We start from the raw sequence: 20,617 nt of genomic DNA on the forward strand, positions 1-20,617 counted from the left end.
CTGAGCAGGAAATGCAGTGATGGGCAAATAAATCAGTGGAACCTTACACAGTGAGGGGAGAAATCATAAACGAGGAGCATTACACCTTCTGGGATTTCGTGTAATGGTGCCAAGTGGGGAAGTGCTGGGGGTCAAGGAGGATTAGACGATGGTGTACAGAGAGCAATTGTCCTGCATAGTGCCGGTATTCAGTGGTGTGGGCCAGTGGGGAAAGGGCAGTAGAATGTATATCTTCCTGAGATACCTGCTGTAAGTAAACACCTCACTCCGGAGCAAAAGTATCAAATGATTTTCATTTCAACAACAGCACCAGGTACAGCTTGAGAAGTTACGTGTTTGCTCTGTCACTGTCACCCTGTCTCCCCGGGAGCAGTAGTACACCCCCACGCTGATTCAGACAGCACAGTTCTTCCTGTGACATGTCCCTTCGAGAATGTAAGGACAGGTATCAATAATCCGTACTTGGAACGGAGTGTCTGTATTGCTCAATAACAATTGCTTAACTATCCTAAATCCTTTTCAAATCACTTGACCCACATCCCTGTATGTCTTGGCATCATAAATTTTCATTTGAATACTTCGGAAAGTTATGTGGATTTCTGCCTCTCCGACCCTTGCATACACTGTGTTCCCCATTTCAACGACCCACTGTTTGAAAATGTTTTTCCACGCATTCACTCTAATCTTTCCGCCTCTGACCTTAAATCGATGGCCTCCCGTGATTGAAATCTCCATCAAAGCGAAACATATATTTCAGTCTATGCTATTCATAAACCTCAGTATATATCTTAATCATGCCCCTCTCAATCTCCTCTTCTCTAAGAAAAACAACTCCAGTTTGTCCAATCTCTCTTTCTTCAGCCAGACAATATCCTGGCAAATCTCCTCTGCATAACTACACACAATAGTCTCGCTAGAGCCGAATGAACAAGTGAAATAAATGATGCGAAAGTCGACAGAAACTGGTGTTTTTTGAATAAAGTTTATTTTCCTCAATGCTTCTCTGTACCCTTTTCCTGAGCCTGATGTTTCAATAATCGCTGGTCCATGGCAGTAAAAGCTGCGCCATGTGGATTGAGCTCACAACTGCGGTATCGAAATGGATCAACTAGTTTGAACGTCCCGATGGTAAGACTAGGGCATGGTCATACAGCAACAGTGAACGCAGCAGCACAGGCCTAACGAGATCAATGTAAAAGTGATTGTAAGGGAAATGGGAGGGGGAACTTAAAGGAGGTATGTGTTTGCGGGAGGGAGGGAATTCTCCGAGAATGGTGAGTCTGGATCCTGTTTATGACTCGCAGAGATGTGTGAGAGAGAGGGGTTTGATGGAAAAAATGTAATCTCAAAGAATGCTTTCATGTAAAATCAACTGATTCCTTTTTGTGTTTCTTCAGCATTAATCACAAGGAGTAAAATGCAGTGACTCGATTCGAACGATCTTTCTGCGGCCGCAATGCAGAATGTTTTAACATTCAAACCACCACTGAGTCATGCAAAGACCCGCGTTTAAAAACAGCAATCATTATAGTGACAGAGGATGCGTTAGGAAGAGAAGCAGATACACAGCAGGAATATTACGTGAGCGACTGCGGACATGTGGGAATTCAGAATTAGCTGAATCTTTAAATTCGATATCACCAGACGCTGTGGTGGTTCCATTGAATACTGCATGTTGGAGACTGAGTTTGATAGATTTCTAGAAAAAAAAGGTTCAGGGGATGGTGCGGGATATTGGTGCAATGTATACTTCAATAACAATGTGTTATTAACTATGTGTTAATAACAGTTTCTTCACCAACTTCCCCAAACAAGGAAGTACCCATTGCTGCAGTCAGTCACATAACTCCAGTTCCTGGAACCAGAATCAGTCAAACTTTGTGGCACAGCCGTGAATACCAAACTGGAAGTGGCGGTGGAAAAAGTGAGGATTGCAGATGCTGGAGATCAGAGCTTAAAAATGTGGTGCTGGAAAAGCGCAGCAGGTCAGGTAGCATCCAAGGAGAAGGAGAATAGACGTTTCGGGCATGAGCCTTTCTTCAGGAATGAGGAGGGTGTGCCAAGCAGGCGAAGATAAAAGTGGGAGAGGCGATGGAAATGCGATAGGTGGAAGGAGGTTAAGGTGAGGGTGATAGGCCGGAGTGGGGGTGGGGCCGGAGAGGTCAGGAAGAATATTGCAGGTTAGCAAGGCGGTGCTGAGTTCGAGGGATTTGACTGAGACAAGGTGGAGGGAGGGGAAATGAGGAAGCTGGAGGAATCTGCATTCATCCCTTGTGGTTGGAGGTTTCCTAGGCGGAAGGTGAGGCGCTCTTCTTCCAGGCATCCTGTTGCCATGGTCTGGCGATGGAGGAGGCCAAGGATCTGCATGTCCTTGGTGGAGTGGGAGGGGGAGTTAAAGTGTTCAGCGACGGGGCGGTTGGGTTTGTTGGTGCGGGTGTCCCAGAGGTGTTCTCTCAACCATTCTGCAAGTAGGCGGCCTGTCTCCCCAATGTAGAGGAGACCACATTGGGTGCAACGGATACAGTAAATGATGTGTGTGGAGGTGCAGGTGAATTTCTGATGGATATATAAGGATCCCTTGCGGCCTGAGGGAAATGAGAGGGAGGTGTGGGCGCAAGTTCTGCATTTCTTGCAGTTGCAGGGGAAGGTGCCGGGAGTGGTGGTTGGGTTGGTGGGGAGTGTGCAGTTGATGAGGGAGTCGCGGAGGGTGTCGCAGAGGGAGTCGTCTTTTCGGAACGCTGATAGTGGTGGGGGGGGGGGTAATATATCCTTGGTGGTGGGGTCCGTTTGGAGGTGGTGGAAATGACGAAGGATGTTACGATGGATCTGGAGGTTGGTGGGGTGGTAGGTGAGGACCAGTGGGGTTCTGTCCTGGTGGCGATTGGAGGGGCAGGGTTCAAGGCCGGAGGAGTGGGAAGTGGAGGAGATGCGGTCGAGAGCACCGTCAATCACGTCTGAGGGGAAATTGCAGTCTTTGAAGAAGGAGGCCATCTGGGTTGTTCAGTATTGGAATTGGTCCTCCTGTGAGCAGGTGCGGCAAAGGCGAAGGAATTGGGAATATGGGATGGCGTTTTTACATGGGGCGGGGTGGGAGGAGGTGTAATCTAGGTAGCTGTGGGAGTCAGTCGGTTTATAGTAAACGTCCGTGTTGAGTCAGTCGTCAACTATCTCGTCAAGTCCACACCCTCCAATGATCCACCCTTTCCTCTGAGTACCTTCCCCTGTCACTGCAGGAACTGCAAAATGTGCACCCACATCTACCCCCTCACCTCTGTCCAAGGCTCCAATGGAGGCTTCCACATCCATAAAAGGTTCACCTGCACTTCCATACGTGTCAATTATTGTATCTGTTGCTCCCGATGTGGTCTCCTTTAAACTGGGGAGACTGGATGTCTTCTCGCAGAGTACTTCAGAAAATATCTCGAGGACACCCGCAAGATTCAACCCCAGTGCGCCTTGGCCAAACATTTCAACTCCCCCTCCCACTCTCCCGAGGACATGCAAGTCCTGGCCCTCCTCCACCGCCACTGCCTCACCACCCGATGCCTGGAGGAAGAAAGCCTCATCCTTCACCATGCGACCCTTCAACGCCATAGCATTAATTTCGACTTCACCAGTTTCCTCGTTTCCCCTCCGCTAACTTTCCCCAGTACCCAACTTCCAGCTCAACACCGTCCTCCTGACCTGTCCCAATTATGCATCCACATTCCCACCTAACCACTCCACCTTCTTCTCTGACATATCACGTTCACCCCCCACCTCCATCCACATACTGCGCTCTCAGCTACCTTCTCCAAAGTCCCACCCCCTTCCAGTTATCTCTCCATTCCATATGCTTCCAGTCTCATTCCTGATGAAGGGCTTTTGCCTTAAACGTCCATTTTTCCTGCTCCTCAGATGCTGCCGGACCTGTTGTGCTTCTCCAACACCACTCTAATCTTATGGGGAATCAGTTGATTGAAAGGGTTTTCGGATATTTTCTATTGTTGACCACAGGCTGTGGATGATAGCAGCTCTTTAACAACCATCAGTTTAGGGAACAGCTAAAGGACTGAGCACAAATCTGGTCACCGCATATAATTGTAAGATAAAAGATGGAAGGCTTAAATATGCAATATTGCCCATCAAGACTGTTTCACCACTCAATGAGTTTATCACTGATTACTTTCCAAGTCAGGGTGCTATGCGCCTTGGAGGGTAACTTGCAAATGGTGACGTTTCATTGCATCTTCCAACATTGTCCTTATAGTCAGTACAGCTGTTGAGCTTTGAACGTTCTGTCAAAATGCCCAGAATACTTACTCCAGTGCATCTTGTAGTTGGTGCACTCTGCTGAATTGTGCCTTCGCGGTGAAGAGAATGAATATTGCAGGTATTGAAGAGGGAACTATCAAGTCACTGCATTGTCGTAAATGGTATCCAGTTCCTTAAGTGTTATTGAAGTTACACCCATCTGAGCAAATGGGGAGAGTCGCGTTCCACGTCTCATTTGTGCGTTGCAAACCATGTAGGATTCACGGTGGCACGACTTGAGTTTATAATCAAAAAATGACTACCAAAGGACATGTTTTTGTTGTCAAAGTGTTTATATAGCCAGTTCAAATCCTTGTTTCCCTAAATACCAGCTCTGTGGACGATTACATGGGGTAGTTTGTTTACAGTAAAGCCATTGAATGTCAGTGGGATATGATTAGATTCTCATTTGTCAGAGTTATCATTACTGTATTCCGTCCTTGTGTGGACCGATCTGATTCCAGTCGCTGTCTGATTTCAAGTTCCATTTCACATCTGTGCTTGAAATTTCAATCGTTCCTTCACATAAATTTCTCTACTTGCCTCAATGATATGAAAGGACGCTGCAGGGGACAGCAGAGATTTGCGAAGATGTTGTCAACATTGGATAAACTGGACCTTCGTGGAATGATTGGTTAGGCTGGGATTATTCTCCTTGAAACAAAGGAGGTGGAGGGGAGCTCTATTATCACATAATAACATTTATAAACGTTCAATATTCATGGGATCTTAACAGGGTAGTTACGGGCAGGTAGTTTGTCCTTTGGTATGAGGAGAGCACCAGAGGACATGAAGTCACAATTAGTTATTGCCAATTTAATTCAGAAATGAGGAGTAATTTCTTTGCTCAGGGTCCAGTGATTCTGTGGAACCCTTTCCAGAAACTTTTGTTTAGGCTGAGTTATTGTGTATTTTCAAAATGTTCCAGACAGATGTTTAACCAGAAAGACGATGAAGTTCTGTCGATAAAAGGCTGGAGAATGGAGTTGAGGATTATCAGATCAGCCATGCGTTCGTTGAGTGGTGGAGCAGACTCGATGGGCTGAATGGTAGACTTCCAATCGTACATCATTTGGTCGAACGTATTATTCTATTGATAAGTTTGGAATTCTGAGGGGATGGGATGAAGTGATAGAAAAGGCTTCTCAAACTTATCAGAAAGATCAGGTACAAGGCTGATAAACCCATGCACAAGAAATGTGCAGTGACCTGGAGACAACAAATGGCAATGGGCACACCACAGATGGGTATGTGCAGAAGTTGTGATTGCTAAAGAAAATTGGTGAATCTAATGCTGTTGGCAACTTGGTAATCATGCTGGATGATGGATTGCAGTGTGATTCACACAGCAATAGCTTGTGAAAGAATGAAAGGTTTGTTTCATTGGAGAGGTTTTCTGCAGTTCCAGTTCCAATTGACTGTTTGAAATACTGATCAGACCTTTGGGTGGAGTGTTACATCAAAATACTCATTCACAATTGCTCTCGATCTCTCGTAATATATTTGTTTCTCTTTCATTCGATGTATATTCATATAAAGTCAAGTTGGAATGAAGGGACGAAACAAAAGTCGCACTCCTTTTCATTATCCCAATTCAACTTACAACAGAATCTAATTGGTTTGTTTCGACTTTGATGTGGTATCAAATTATCGCAAATCTCCGGTGCAATGAAGTGCAAGAGCAAGATTCTCCATCTAATGTCTCCTAAAGAAGCGAGTCACAAAGGAAAACCACAGCTGCGTTTAATAAAAGTAACAACCAGAGTAGGATTTGAACCCACGTGTGAACAATGAATTACTAACCCGTCGCCATAACCTCGGGGCCATTTCCTCGCAGAACAAAGGAGCTCAATGTGACCCTGTTAAGATTACATACGGTGCTAATAGGGGATGAGAAATTCCTTGAGCGGAATCGAATCCACACCATTATGTTTCTGCTTTCAGCGGAATGATAATATCAGCAAAAACCAAGGAATTGACACCATCCTTGGAAGGAGTAGCTGTCCTTGATTCATTCCGAGTCGGAACTGTCTCAGAATGAACCAGCGAACAAGAAATTCCCATCATATTCACACGCATATTTACTCTTGACTCATAATTTCTACAGACAGTTTCTCCCTCACGTGAGGATGTATATATGGAGAGAGAAGTGAAGGTGATGGTTTAGCTCGATGGCTTTTCTCATATGGCTGAACCTGAACTGGGTCAAATTCCCGGAAATGCAATTTTGTTCGCTTCATTTTATTAATTTTGCTGTAACTTCACTCTGCTCATTGCAATGATCGGAAGTGAATTGGATTTGTATCATTGGAATGTTTAATATTGTATTCAATTTTTGATCCGAATTTATTTCAGCTTAAAGAAAATACTGATGAGGAAAACTGAAAGTTTAACTACAAAGAAAAAGCCAGTTTTGATGCTCAGTTACTTTGGCAGATTTCAGTGGGTATCTAATGAACCCAACATCATGGCGATTGTCCTCCCATCTTTAAGGCATGGGATTAAAGCAGAAAATCGCCCTCCAAGCGACGTGTCACTTCCTATTCATTATGGAATATCTTTCCTTGACAAACTATAAAATCTGCTCAGTTCCATTTATAATGTTTAATGTGGAATATTAATGCAAATCTTTCAAAATTCTGCATTTTTTGCTGACTCTTATTCGGCTGCATACGTTTCTGATATTTCTTTACATTTCAATTCATCCAAATTAGACATTGTTTCCTCGCACCTTCCATCCCCCACACCCCACATTTAGACTTTTACCCAGCCACGGGCTGTCTCTCTCTCCTGGTGAAACTCACTGCTTGTGTGTCTCTAAATGTGCCTTCCCAAATATTTTGGAAACGGATTCTCTGAGTGACAGAAATTCTGCTCCCATCATTTCTTTGTCCTACATCAGTGGTTTTGAATACCTGACGTTCAGAAATTTAGTAACTTGAAAGAGTGAATTTACCACCTATTTCCTCCCTCCAAACCTCACATACTCTGGAAAACTTCCATTCGGTTTTCCTTGGTTCAGTTCTAAATTTTCCAACACACAAATAAATAAAATCCCATCCCCACTCAACGCCGTCAGCATCGTCTCTAATGTCTTAGCTCCCCAGTAAACGCTGGCGGTGTCCTCTCTGATAGAATCACAGATTCTCTACAAGGCAGAAAGTACAATTCACCCAATCGAGTCTGTAGGGTCACTCTGAAGAGCATCATAACCAGACCTATCCCCACACTCTATCCCATATATTTCACCTGAAGAAAGAACAGCCCTCTGGCTTGTGATTTCAAATAAACCTACTGGAATAAAACATTGCATCGTGTGACTGCTAACATTATCCCCGCATTACCCATGGCTAATTCAGGAGAAAGTGAGGAATGCAGATGCCAGCGATCAGAGCTGGAAAAGCGCAGCAGGTCAGGCAGCATCCAGGGAACAGGAGAATCGACGTTTCGGGCATAAGCCCTTCTTCAGGAATGAGGAAAGTTTGTCCAGCAGGCTAAGATAAAAGGTAGGGAGGAGGGACTTGGGGGAGGGACGTCGGAAATGTGATAGGTGGAAAGAGGTCAAGGTGAGGGTGATAGGTCAGACTGGGGTGGGGGCGGAGAGGTCAGGAAGAAGATTGCAGGTTAGGAAGGCGGTGCTGAATTCGATGGATCTGACTGAGACAAGGTGGGGGGAGGGGAAATGAGGAAACTGGTGAAATCCGAGTTCATCCCTTGTGGTTGGAGGGTTCCTAGGCGGAAGATGAGCCGCTCTTCCTCCAACCGTCATGTTGTTGTGGTCTGGCGATGGAGGAATCCAAAGACCTGCATATCCTTGGTGGAGTGGGAAGGGGAGTTGAAGTGTTGAGCCACAGGGTGATTGGGTTGGTTGGTCCGGGTGTCCCAGAGGTGTTCTCTGAAACGCTCTGCAAGTAGCCGGCATGTCTCCCCAATATAGAGGAGGCCACATCGGGTGCAGAGGATGCAATAGATGATGTGTGTGGAGGTGCAGGTGAATCTGTGGCGGATATGGAAGTTTCCTTTAGGGCCTTGGAGAGAGGTGAGGCGGGAGGTGTGGGCGCAAGTCGTGCACCTCCTGCGGTTGCAGGGGAAAGTGCCGGGAGTGGAGGTTGTGTTGGTGGGGGGTGTGGACCTGACGAGGGAGTCACGGAGGGAGTGGTCTTTACGGAATGCTGATAGGGGAGGGGAGGGAAATATATCCTTGGTGGTGGGGTCCGTTTGGAGGTGGCGGAAATGACGGCGGATGATGCGCTGTACATGGAGATTGGTGGGGTGGTAGGTGAGGACCAGTGGGGTTCTGTCCTGGTGGCGGTTGGAGGGGCGGGGTTCAAGGGCGGAGGATCGGGAAGTGGAAAAGATGCGGTGGAGGGCATCGTCGACCACGTCGGGGGTAAATTGCGGTACTTGAAGAAGGAGGCCATCTGTGTTGTACGTATTTTGAACTGGTCCTCCTGGGAGCAGATGCGGCGGCGACGAAGGAATTGGGAGAATGGGATGGCGTTTTTACAGGGGGCAGGATGGGAGGAGATGTAGTCCAGGTAGCTGTGGGAGTCGGTTGGTTTGTAGTAGATGTCCGTGTTGATTCGGTCGCCTGAGATAGAAACAGAAAGGTCTAGGAAGTGGAGGGAGGAGTCCGAGACTGTCCAGGTGAATTTGAGGTCGGGGTGGAAGGTGTTAGTGTAGTGGATGAACTGTTCAACCTCCTCGTGGGAGCACGAGGTAGCGCCGATACAGTCATCTATGTAGCGAAGGAAAAGATGGGGGGTGGGGCCAGTGTAGTTGCGGAAGATGGATTGTTCCACGTGCCCTACGAAGAGGCAGGCATAGCTGGGGCCCATGCGGGTGCCCATGGCTACTCCTTTTGTTTGGAGAAAGTGGGAGGATTGGAAAGAAAAGTTGTTCAGGGTGAGGACCAGTTCGGTCAGTCGAAGGAGGGTGTCGGTGGAAGGGTACTGGGTGGTACGGCGGGAAAGGAAGAAGCGGAGTGTTTTGAGTCCTTCGCGATGGGGGATGGAGGTGTACAGGGACTGGATGTCCATGGTGAAGATGAGGCGTTGGGGACCGGGGAAGCGGAAATCCTGGAGGAGGTGGAGGGCGTGGGTGGTGTCACGAACGTAGGTGGGGAGTTCTTGGACTAATGGGGACAGGACCGTGTCGAGGTATGCCGAGATGAGTTCGGTTGGGCAGGAGCAGGCTGAGACGATGGGTCGTCCGGGGCAGTCAGGTTTGTGGATTTTGGGCAGGAGGTAGAAACGGGCGATGCGGGGTTGTGGGACTATGAGGTTGGAGGCGGTGGATGGGAGGTCCCCTGAGGTGATGAGGTTATGGATGGTCTGGGAGATGATGGTTTGGTGGTGGGGGGGTGGGGTCATGGTCAAGGGGATGGTAGGAGGAGGTATCTGCGAGCTGGCGTTTGGCCTCAGCGGTGTAAAGGTCAGTGCGCCAAACTACTACTGCGCCTCCCTTGTCAGCTGGTTTGATGGTGAGGTTGGGGTTGGAACGGAGGGAGTGGAGGGCTGCGCGTTCCGAGGATGAGAGGTTGGAGTGGGTGGGAGGGGTGTGGGAGTTCAGGTAGCGGTTAATATCGCGGCGGCAGTTTGCTATGAAGAGGTCGAGGGCAGGTAGGAGGCCAGTACGGGGTGTCCAGGTGGACGGGGTGTGTTGGAGGTGGGAGAAGGGGTCGTCAGAGGGTGGGCGGGAGTCATGATTGAAGAAGAAGGCACGGAGGCGAAGGCGGCGGAAGAATTGTTCGATGTCACTCCGTGTTTTGAATTCATTGACCCGAGAACGTGTGGGAACGAAGGTGAGACCTCTGCTGAGGACTGATCCCCGCCTTGTTCCCCCCCTGCCTTGTTCCCCACCCCCCGCCTTGTTCCCCACCCCCCGCCTTGTTCCCCCCCCGCCTTGTTCCCCCCCGCCTTGTTCCCCCCCCGCCTTGTTCCAACCCCCGCCTTGTTCCAACCCCCGCCTTGTTCCCCCCCGCCTTGTTCCCCCCCGCCTTGTTCCCCCCCACCTTGTTCCCCCCCGCCTTGTTCCCCCCAGCCTTGTTCCCACCCCCGCCTTGTTCCCCCCCCGCCTTGTTCCACCCCCCCGCCTTGTTCCCCCCCGCCTTGTTCCCCCCCGCCTTGTTCCCCCCCCGCCTTGTTCCCCCCCCGCCTTGTTCCACCCCCCGCCTTATTCCCAGCCCCCCAGCCTTGTTTCCCCCCCCCCAGGATACACAGAGAAATAAAAAAAAAACAATCAATTTGAAATAAAATACAACAATGGCACCAAAGCACAGCACGATCCCACAGCTCTCTCTGCCTTCCCCAATCTCCCACGTGACCCTGGGTCAGTGTCATTATTGCAGAACGAATGAATGAATTGCTGACCATCCCAGTGACATTGAACTACACAGACATCACCGCAGGGCAGTTGACCAGAGGCTTGAAACATTAATAAACACGTACGCACAGCGAGATCCCACAAGCAGCAATCTAACCCCGCACACATCGTGGGTGATGCTGGTCAAGGGTTGACGTATTTGTGTCAGATCCCAAGGCACCAGTTACCTTAGCCCAGGCTTCAAACCTGTTCCAAAACGACAAGGCCCCAATCTGACAGGACCCGGTTAACCAGAGGTCCCGGTAAAAGCCAGCCCCCCTCCCCAGAGAGAGGAGATTAAACCTCGGGGTCATACACAGACAAAACTCACCTGGGCCCAACAAGCTGCAGCCTGTCATACACGCCTCAGGACTGCGTTCCCCCCTCTGGAGGAAGCCCCACGCATCTCCCCACCCACCCCCACACACATTGCTCTCTCTTTCACCCCCCCCCACGCCTTCTTTCCCACCCATGCCTTTCCCCACCCTCGCCTTGTCCCCCCCCCTCCTGCCTTGTCCCCCCCAAACCAATCTCCTGCTCACCTCCAGGGTTACGGAGGGTTGGGGAAACACACTGAGAAATAAAAACAAATCAATTTGAAATAAAATACAACAATGGCACCAAAAGCACAGCACGATCCCACAGCTCTCTCTGCCTTCCCCAATCTCCCACGTGACCCTGGGTCAGTGTCATTATTGCAGAATGAATGAATGAATTGCTGACAATCCCAGTGACATTGAACTACACAGACATCACCGCAGAGCAGTTGACCAGAGGCTTGAAACATTAATAAACACGTACGCACAGTGAGATCCCACAAGCAGCAATCTAACCCCGCACACATCGTGGGTGATGCTGGTCAAGGGTTGACTTATTTGTGTCAAATCCCAAGGCCCCAGTTACCTTAGTCCCAAGCTTCAAACCTGTTCAAAAACGACAAGACCCCAACCCGACAGGACCCGGTTAACCAGTGGTCCCGGTAAAAGCCAGCCCCCTCCCCAGAGAGAGGAGATTAAACCTCGGAGTCATACACAGACAAAACTCACCTGGGCCCCACAGGCTGCAGCCTGTCATACAGGCCTCAGGACTGCGTTCCCCCTCTGGAGGAAGCCCCACGCATTTCTTCTCCCCCCCCACGCATTGCTCCCCCCCCACCAAGCCTTCTCCCCGCCACCCACGCCTTTCCCCCCCACGCCTCTCCTCCCCCCCCGCCTTTCCTTCCCCGCCACCCCAGCTCCAGGATCCAATCTCCTGCTCGCCCCCAGGGTTACGGGGGGGTGGGTGGGGAAACACACTGAGAAATAAAAACCAATCAATTTGAAATAAAATACAACAGTGGCACCAAAGCACAGCAAGATCCCACAGCTCTCTCTGCCTTCCCCAATCATACAGGCCTCAGGACTGCGTTCCCCCCTCCCAAACACACACTTTTCAAATCCTCAGCTGGCCAGGAAGATCCCTTTGGGAGGCATTTGTGGGAAGGCTGAGCAGGAAAATCTTTCACAGGGAGATAGCACAGTAAGATCCCAGCTTTTCCCCTCGACTTCCCCCCCCAATCCAACAGGACCCTCCCTCAAACGCCCCCCCAAAACACACATGCCCCTCCTCCCCTCCCTCTGTCTTCTATATATATCGATATATAACATTAAACATCACACAACACTAGCTTTTGGAGAATCCGGTTACACTATAACCTGGTGTTGTCCCAGTCCAACACCGGCATCTCCATCATCGAAATATAAAGATCACCATTGAGCTTTTAACCAGATGCTCGCTTGAAACACACACACAGCAAGATCCCACGAGCAGCCGGGTAACCGCAGACAGATGGTGTGTGTCCCTGATGCTGGTTAAGGGTTTGATGCTGTCTCCTGGACAAGAGGGTGCAATCCTCCTGTTGTACAAATTCCAAACATTTCCCCCTTCCTTCTCTGTGCCCTGCGCACTCTGATCCCCGTCTTGTGCTCTCTCCATCTGAGATCTCTCTCTCTCTCTGTTCCCCCCTCTCTCTGTTCCCCCTCTTACTCTCTCCATCTCTGAGATGTCTCTGTTCCTCCCCTCTCTCCCTCTATCTCAGAAATCTCTTCCTCTGTGTTCCCCCCACCCCCCTCCCACTGTCTCCATCTCGAAGATCTTTCTGTCTCTCAGATTTCTCACATTTTAGCCCCCTGGCCTATGCACATGACTCTGACATTAGAATGGGGCTTTGGAGAGTTAAGGTATTCATTCCCTCCTCCGGGAGTCCTTCCTCCCAGACCCTGGGGGTGTAACCAGTTTGTGTCACAATCCCAAGGCCCCGGGTCCTTTAACCCCAGGCCTCAAATCCATTTTAAACCAACGAACCTTCCACTGGGATAGTCAGTGCTCTCTTTCACTTCTCTCTCTCTGTCTGTCTGTCTGTCTGACCCCCTTCACACCCCCATTCTCCGTCCACCCCTCCCTCAGTCCCTGAAGCTGGAGTGAGAGAGGGAGGCAGTGACACCTGTGGGATCAGTCTGTGCAGCAGCTCCCCCTCCACATCTTTCCCCGCCCCCCTTTTGTCTCCCCCAGTCCAGACCAGAACACACCGCCTTGTGGTAAAATTCCTAGAGACAGCCTGAACCCCACCATTCTTGTCCCCGTGTGTGTGTGTAAATGAACGACAAGGAGACAGGACAATTTCTGATTATTCTGTGTGTGATGATTCCTCGCGGCAGAAGTGATTTAATTCTCTCTGTCTCTGTATCGTCCCGAGCTTCAGCTCCTGGATCCAATCCCCTGCTCACCCCCAGGGTTAGCGGGGGGGGGGGGGGGGAAACACAGTGAGAAATAAAAAACAATCAATTTGAAATAAAATACAACAGTGGTACCAAAAGCACAGCACGATCCCACAGCTCTCTCTGCCTTCCCCAATCTCCCACGTGACCCTGGGTCAGTGTCATTATTGCAGAAGCTTGAAACATTAATACACACGTACGCACAGCGAGATCCCACAAGCAGCAATCTAACCCCACACACATCGTGGGTGATGCTGGTCAAGGGTTGACTTATTTGTGTCAAATCCCAAGGCCCCAGTTACCTTAGCCCCAGGCTTCAAACCTGTTCCAAAATGACAAGGCCCCAATCCGACAGGATCCGGTTAACCAGAGGTCCCGGTAAAAGTCAGCCCCCCTGCCCAGAGAGAGGAGATTAAACCTCAGGGTCATACACAGACAAAACTCACCTGGCCCCCACAGGCTGCAGCCTGTCATACAGGCCTCAGGACTGTGTTCCCCCCTCTGGAGGAAGCTCTTGTCTGAAGGGGGGGGCGGGGAAGGAAAGGCGTGGGTGGTGGGGGGGTAGAAGGCGTGTTGGGGGAGGGATGGTGTGGGGGGGGGGAAGAAATGCGTGGGGCTTCCTCCAGAGGGGGACCCTCTCTCTGTCCCCCTCTCATTGCCCCGCTTTCTGCCCCCTCTCCCTGTGCACCCATTTCTCTGTCACCGCCTTTCTCTGTCCCCAATCTCTCTGTCAGCCCACTCTCTGTGCCCTTTCTCTCTGTCCTGTCCCCTCTGTCCCCCTCTCTCTGTCCCTCCCTCTGCACCGATCTTCCCTCTGTTCCCCACTCTGTACCCCCCTCTCCCACCCCTTCTCTCTGTCCCCCCACTATGTCCCCCACTCTCTGTCCCCAGACTCTCTGACCCCCTTCTATCTCCCTGCACTTTCTATCTCCCTGCACTCTCTGTCCCCTCTCTCTGTCCCCCTCGCTTTATCCCCCTCTCTCTACCCCCTCTCTCTGTCCCCGTCTCTCTGTCCCCCCTCTCTCTGTCCTCCCTCTCTCTGTCCTCCCTCTCTCTGTCCCCCACTCTCTCCCCGCGCTCTCCCCCTCCCCTCCCTCACTCTCCCACTCTCTCTCTTCCCCCCACTCTCTGTCCTCCCTCTCTCTGTCCCCCACTCTCTGTCCCCCACTCTCTGTCCCCCACTCTCTGTCCCCATTTTCTGTACCCCTCCATCTGCCCCCTCTTTCCGTCACCCTCTCTGTCCTCCCTCTCTCTGTCCCCTACTCTCTGACCCCCTCTCTGTCCCCGTCTCTCTGTCCCCCCTCTCTCCCTTCCCTCTCTCTCTCTCCCTCTTTATCTACCACTCTCTCTGTCCCCGCCTCCCTCTCTGTTCATTCTCTCTCTCCCTCCTCTCTCTCTATCCCATCTCTCGCTCTCTCTGCCCCCACTCTCTGTCCCCGTCTCTCTATTCCCCTCTCTGTGTCCCTCACTCTCTCTGTCCCCCTCTCTCTGTCCGCGCCGTCTGTCCCCCTTCTCACTGTCTTCCCTCTCTCTTTTCGCCCCTCTCTTTGTCCCCCCTCTCTGTCACCTCTCTGGCACCCCTCGCTCTGTCTCCCTCTCTCTACCCCCTCTATCTCTGCCCCCCGTCCCCCTCTCTCTGTCCCCCTCTCTCTGTACCCCCCTCTCTCTCCCCCCCCTCTCTTTACACCCCATCTCTGCCCCCTTTCTCTGTCCCCCATTACTATGTCCCCCTCTCTCTATCCCCCACTCTCTATCCCCCATTACTATGTCCCCCTCTCTCTGCCCTCCGACCCCCCTTTATGTCCCTCTCTGTCGCCCCCTCTATCTCTCCCTCTCTCTCGTTCCCCCTCTCTATCCCCTACTCTGTCCACTCTCTCTGTCCCCTCTCTCTCTCCACCTCTCTCTGTGCCCCCACTCTCTGACCCCTTCTATCTCCCCGTGCTCTCTAACCCCTCTCTCTGTTCCCCTCTCTTTGTTAACCTCTCTTTGCCCCCTTCTCTCTGCCCCCCTGTCTTTGTCCCCATTTCTCTGCCCCCGTCCCCCTCTCTCTGTCCCCCTGTCTTTGTACGGCCTCTCTCTGTCCCCCTCTCTCTGTCCCCTCGCTTTCTGTCCCCCTCTCTCTCTCTGTCCCCTCTCACTCTCTGTCCCCCTCTCTCGCTGTCCCCCTCTCACTCTCTCTGCACCCCATCCTCTCTCTCTCTCTCTGTCCCCTCTCACTCTCTGTCCCCCTCTCTCGCTGTCCCCCCTCTCACTCTCTCTGCACCCCATCCTCCCTCTCTCTGTCCCCCCTCTCTCTGTCCTCCCGTCTCTCTGTCCCCCCTCTCTCTGCCCCCCCTCTCTGTCCCCCCTCTCTCTGTCCTCCCTCTCTCTGTCCCCCGCTCTCTGTTCCCCTTTCTCTGTATCCCTCTCTCTGCCCCCGCTTTCCGTCCCCCTCTCTCTGTTCCCATCTCTCTGTACCCGTCTCTGTTCCCTCTCTCTGTCTCCCTCTCTACCTCCCCCATCTCAGTCCCCCTCCCTCTCTGTCCGTTCTCTCTCTCACCCCGCACTCTCTCTATCTCCTCTCTCGCTATCTCTGCCCCCACTCTCTGTCCCCGTCTCTCTGTCCCCGTCTCTCTGTCCCCCTCTCTCTGTCCCCCTCTTCTATCCTCCCTCTCTCTGTCCTCCCTAACTCTGTCCCCCCGCTCTCTGTCCCCCTTTCTCTCTGTCTTCCCTCTCTCTTTCCCCCTCTCTTTGCCTCTTTCTGTTCCCTCTCTCTGTCCCCCCTCTGACACCCCTCGCAATGTCCCCCGCTCTCTACCCCCTCTATCTCTGTATCCCCTCTCACTGTCCCCCCTCTCTGTCCCCCTTCTCTCTGTCCCCCTTCTCTCTGTCCCCTCTCTGTCTGTCCCCTCTCTGTCTGTTCCCCCTCTCTCTGTCCCCATCTCTCTGTACCCCTTTCTCTGTACCTATCTCTCTGTACCCCTCCCTCTGTCTTCCCTCTCTTTGACCCCCTCTCTGTGTCCCATCTGTTTGTTCCCCTTTCTCTGTACCCCTCTCTCTACCCCCTCTTTCCGTCCCCCTCTCTCTGTCCGTTCTCTCTCTCCCCCCACTCTCTCTATCCCATCTTTCGCTCTTTCTGCCCCCCCATCTGTCCCCGTCTCTCTATTCCCTTCTCTCTGTCCCTCACTCTCTCTCTGTCCTCCCTCTCTCTGTCCCCCTCTCTCTGTCCCCCCTCTCTCTGTCCTTCACTCTCTCTGTCCCTCTCTCTCTGTCCGTGCCCTCTGCCCTCCTTCTCTCTGTCTTCCCTCTCTCTTTTTGCCCCTCTCTTTTCCTCCCTCTGTTCCTCCCTCTCTGTCACCTCTCTGGCAGCCCTCGCTCTGTCCCCCTCTCTCTACCCCCTCTCTCTCTCCCCCTCCTCTCTTTACACCCCACTTCTGCCTCCTCTCTCTGTCTCCACTCTGTCGCCCCTTTCTCTGTACCCCATCACTATGTTCCCCCCTCTCTCTGCCATCCGAGACCCCCCTTTCTGTCCCTCTCTGTTGCCCCCTCTCTCTCCCCCTCCCTCGTTCCCCCCTTTTGTCCCCTACTCTGTCCACTCTCTCTGTCCTCTCTCTCTCTCTCTCTCTCCACCTCACTCTGTGCCCCCACTCTCTGACCCCTTCTATCTCCCCGCGCTCTCTATCCCCACTCTCTATCCCTACTCTCTGTCCCCTCTCTCTGTTCCCCTCTCTTTGTTAACCTCTCTTTGCCACCCTGTCTCTGCCCCCCTGTCTCTGTCCCCACTTCTCTGCCCCCGTCCCCCTCTCTCTGTCCCCCCTTTGTCTGTCTCCCTCTCTCTGTCCCCCTCTCTGAACCTCATCTCTCTGTCCCCCACTCTCTGTCCCTGCTCTGCTGGGCCCCATCTCCCTGTCCACCCTCTCTGTCCCCCACTCTCTCTGTCCCCCCTCTGGCCCCACTCTCTGTATCCCTCTCTCTATCCCCCCTCTCTCTCTGCCCCACTCTCTCTGCCCCACTCTCTCTGTTCTCCTCTCTCTGCCCCTCGTCGCCCCTCTCTTTGTCCCGCATCTCTCTGTATCCCTCTCCCTCTGTCCCCCTCTCTCTGTTCCCCTTTCTCTGTCCCCCTCTCTCTGTCTCCATCTCTATCTCCCCCTCTCTCTGTCCCCCTCCCTCTCTATCACCCTCCTCTCTCTGTCCCCCTCCCTCTCTGTCACCCCCCTTTCTCTGTCCGTGACCTCTGCCCCCCTTCTCTCTGTCCCCCTCTCTCTTTCCCCTCTCTTTCCCTCTCTCTGTCCCCCCTCTCACATCCCTCGCGCTGTCCCCCTCTCCCTAACCCCTCTATCTCTGTATCCGCTCTCATTGACCCGCCTCTCGGTCCGCCTCTCTCTGTCCCCACTCTCTCTGTCCCCCCTCTCTCTGTCCCCTCTCTGTCTGTCCCCCCTCTCTCTGCCCCCCCTCTCTCTGTCCCCTCTCTGTCTGTCCCCCCTCTCTCTGTCCCCCCTCTCTCTGTCCCCCCTCTCTCTGTCTGTCCTCCCTCTCTCTGTCCCCGTCTCTCTGTACCCCTTTCTCTGTACCACTCTTTCTGCTCCCCTTTCTCTGTACCTATCTCTCTGTACCCCTCTCTCTGTCCCCCACCTCTCTGTCCTCCCTCTCTCTGATCACTCTCTCTGTCCCCATCTGTCTGTTCCCCTTTCTCTGTACCCCTCTCTCTGCCCCCTCTTTCCATCCCTCTCTCTCTGTCCGTTCTCTCTCTCCCCCCACTCTCTCTATCCCATCTCTCGCTCTATCTGCCCCCACTCTGTCCCCATCTCTCTATTCCCCTCTCTCTGTCCCCCTCTCTCTGTCCTCCCTCTCTTTGTCCCCCATCTCTCTGTCCTTCACTCTCTCTGACCCCCTCTCTCTGTCCGCACCCTCTGCCCCCCTTCTCTCTGTCTTCCCTCTCTCTTTTCCTCCCTCTCTTTCCCTCTCTCTGTCCCCTCTCTGCCACCCCTCGCTCTGTCCCCCTCTCTCTACCCCCTCTATCTTTGCCCCCCTCTCTGTCCCCCTCTCTCTGCCTCCTCTCTCTGATGCCCTTCTGCCCACCTCTCTCTGTATCCCCTCTCTCTCCCCCTTCTCTCTTAATACGCCATCTCTGCCCCCTCTCTCTGTCCCCCCTCTGTCGCCCCTCTCTCTCTGTCCCCATCACTATGTCCCCCCTCTCTCTGCCCTCCGGCACCCTCTTTCTGTCCCCCTCTCTCTGTCCCCTACTCTGTCCACACTCTCTGTCCTCCTCTCTCTCTCCACCTCTCTCTCCCCCCACTCTCTGACCCCTTCTATCTCCCCACGCTCTCTGCCCCCCACTCTCTGTCCCCTCTCTCTGTTCCCCTCTCTTTGTTAACCTCACTTTGCCCCCTCTCTCTGCCCCCCTCCCTCTATCCTCACTTCTCTGCCCCGTCCCCCTCTCTCTGTCCCCCTCTCTTTGTACCCCCCTCTCTCTGTCCCACTCTCTCTGTCCTCTCTGACCCCCTCTTTGTCCCCCTCTCTTTGTACCCCCTCTCTCTGTCACACTCTCTCCATCTCCCCTCTCTGTCCCCCCATTTTCTGTCCCTCTCTCTCTGTCTCCTCTCGCTCTTTGTCCCCTCTCTCTCTGTCCCCCCTCTATCCCCTCTCGCGCTCTCTCTGCCCCCATCCTCAATCTCTCTGTCCCCCACTCTGTACCCACTCACTCTGTCCTCCCCTCTCTCTCTGTACCCTCTCTCTCTGCCCCCTCTCTCTATCCTCACTTCTCTGCCCCGTCCCCCTCTCTCTGTCCCCCTCTCTTTGTACCCCCCTCTCTCTGTCCCACTCTCTCTGTCCTCTCTGCACCCCCTCTCTGTCCCCTCTCTCTCTGTCACCCCCTCTATCCCCTCTCTCGCTCTCTCTGCCCCATCCTCAATCTCTCTGTCCCCCCCCTCTGTCCCCCTCACTCTGTCCCCCACTCTCTGTCCCTCCTCTGCACCACCCCCTATCTGTCCACCCTTTCTCTGTCCCCCAACTCTCTGTCCCCACTCTCTGACCTCTTCTCTCTCCCCCCTCTCTCTGTCCCCAATCTCTTTGTCCCCCCTCTCTCTGTCTCCGCTCTCTGTACCCCCTCTATGTCCCCCCTCTCTGTCCTCCTTCTCTCTGTCCTCCCTCTCTCTGTCCTCCCTCTCTCTGTCCTCCCTCTCTCTGTCCCCTGCTCTCTGTCCACTCTCTCTATCCCCCCTCTCTCTGACCCCCTCTCTCTATCCTTCCTCTCTCTGTCCCCCTTCTCTTTCCCCCACTCTCTCTGTCCCCCTCTCTGTTCCAAGGGTGCTGGTCAAGGGTTGACTTATTTGTGTCAAATCCCAAGGCCCCAGTTACCTTAACCCCAGGCTTCAAACCTGTTCAAAAACGACAAGGCCCCAATCCGACAGGACCCGGTTAACCAGAGGTCCCGGTAAAAGCCAGCCCCCCTGCCCAGAGAGAGGAGATTAAACCTCGGGGTCATACACAGACAAAACTCACCTGGCCCCCACAGGCTGCAGCCTGTCATACAGGCCTCAGGACTGTGTTCCCCCTCTGGAGGAAGCTCTTGTCTGAAGGTTTCCTGCTCCCAAACATGCACTGTTCAAATCCTCAGCTGGCCAGGAAGATCCCTTTGGGAGGAAAGAGGCAGAGCAGGAAAATCTTTCACAGGGAGATAGCACAGCAAGATCCCAGCTTTTCCCATCTCAGTGAGACAGACAATTTCTCAGCAACATCCAAACACAAACACGTCGGGTGATGAGTTGAGTTTTCATGTTGAAAAGTTTTTGAAATGACGGGTTAGCTGATTAAAACCACTCACTTGACTGCAACGGTGGCATTAGGGCAACTGACGCACAGCAAGATCCCACAAGTGACAGTGCTGTAGAAGCTCGATAATCTGATGGTTTTTATTTCCAGTTTAATTATTTCCTGTCACCCCAGAATCCAATATTGCAGCTATTCCCCAATCTCACACTGCCCCCTTCCCCCCCCCCCCCCCTCTCTTGCTCTCACCATTCTCCATTTCTTTCTCTCACTCTCTTTCTCTCCGTGTCCAATTCGGTCATCCTGCCCTCTCTATGACCCACTTTCCTCTGAGAGGGTGACAATTCTTTCCAGAGGGTCAGATATTTTGGGTTAGAGTTCCCTCCCGAGGGAGTCCCCTCTCCCAGATCCTGGGGGTCTCACCTGTTTGTGTCACCGATGCCCCGGTGACTTTAACC

Source organism: Chiloscyllium plagiosum, unplaced genomic scaffold, assembly GCF_037043375.1.
Source record: "Chiloscyllium plagiosum isolate Xiang-an unplaced genomic scaffold, Cpla_swu_hap1 HiC_scaffold_39, whole genome shotgun sequence".
Taxonomy (NCBI): Eukaryota; Metazoa; Chordata; class Chondrichthyes; order Orectolobiformes; family Hemiscylliidae; genus Chiloscyllium; species Chiloscyllium plagiosum.